Source organism: Mesoplodon densirostris, chromosome 3 (assembly GCF_025265405.1).
Source record: "Mesoplodon densirostris isolate mMesDen1 chromosome 3, mMesDen1 primary haplotype, whole genome shotgun sequence".
NCBI lineage: Eukaryota > Metazoa > Chordata > Mammalia > Artiodactyla > Ziphiidae > Mesoplodon > Mesoplodon densirostris.
In genome coordinates, this window is record NC_082663.1 from 122,922,556 (window position 1) to 122,924,003 (window position 1,448).

Here is a 1,448-nt window from a genome sequence, read left to right on the forward strand (position 1 = left end):
GGAATATGTTTTGCCCCGAGTGTTCTACCCTTAAACATACCCACATGAATTTCAGGAAAAATTTCATCCATAAGGTATATTCATTAGCAGTTAACTCATCAAAATCACTCTTGTGTCAGAACCATTTGATTTTGGACTTGCCATTTAAGTTGTTCCAAAAAAAAAAAAAAAAAAAAAACACTCCTGAAAGCTTAGTTTCTTGAACTAGGATATGGAGTTTGGTAAAAGGAATAAAGAGAATATAAATTTCTCAGTTTGAATTTACTTATTTATTTATCAAATAACTTTAATCAAGTTAACAGTAAGCAGTAAAAATACTATTACAGGAAAAGCCCCATATTTTACATGTAAATTGTTTTTCATTGTCTTTACCTGTAAGGTGTTGAAGGTGGGACCCACTCCTGAATCTTCTTTCTAGTGGTGGAATAAGGTACATATTGTTGTGGAGTGCCACTCACGTTGAATTTATGGTTTGTCCAAATGAATTTACTAGCAGTAGGTGGTTTTGTTGTTGGAGGATAATCAGTCATGAGTGAAGCCAACGATGACGTTCAGGGGGGCACCATGCTTCCATCCACACCCCAGAATGTGTTTTTCAAAATTAATTAATTACTTAATTAACGTATTTATTTATTTTTGGCTGCGTTGGGTCTTCGTTGCTGCACGGGCTTTCTCTAGTTGCAGCAAGCGGGGGCTACTCTTGGTTGCGGTGCGCAGGCTTCTCACTGCAGTGGCTTCTCTTGTTGCAGAGCACGGGCTCTAGGCACATGGGCTTCAGTAGTTGTGGCTCGCAGGCTCTAGAGCATAGGCTCAGTAGTTGTGGCGCATGGGCTTCATTGCTCCACAGCATGTGGGATCTTCCTGGACATGGGATCGAACCCATGTCCCCTGCATTGGCAGGCGGATTCTTAACCACTGTGCCACCAGGGAAGTCCCCCAGAATGTGTTTTTTCCATTCATTTCAGTAGTATATATAACCCATCGGTGACGGCCAAAAAACTGCTTGTTGTCTTTGTAGCATTTGCTTCCATATTTGTCTTTCCCCACTAATGCACCAACCCTCACATCATTTGCCCTGAGAAAAACCTGTAGATAGCCGCAGAGGCCGCTGTGGCCACTGACCTGCTGCAGCCGGAGCTTCAGGACCTGCAGCAACTCCATCTTGTCCCACAGGCCCCACCTCTCCGGCACACCGCCTCAGTTTGAATTTAACACAGAGAGAACATTCAAGAATTTTAAGCTTGTTGGAATCAGTTTTGTTGTTGTTGTTGTTGTTTTTGCGGTACGCGGGCCTCTCACTATTGTGGCCTCTCCTGTTGTGGAGCACAGGCTCCGGACGCGCAAGCTCAGCGGCCATGGCTCACGGGCCTAGCCACTCCGCGGCATGTGGGATCTTTCCGGACCGGGGCACGAACCCGTGTCCCCTGCATCAGCAGGCAGACTCTCAA

The 1,448-nt window shown here is 45.1% G+C and overlaps 1 pseudogene; it reads right to left on the minus strand.

The window, feature by feature from the left end:
• Positions 1-339: 339 nt before the first annotated feature.
• LOC132485499 (NADH dehydrogenase [ubiquinone] 1 alpha subcomplex subunit 12-like) lies at positions 340-1,167 on the minus strand (annotated as a pseudogene).
• Between the last annotated feature and the right edge of the window lie 281 nt (positions 1,168-1,448).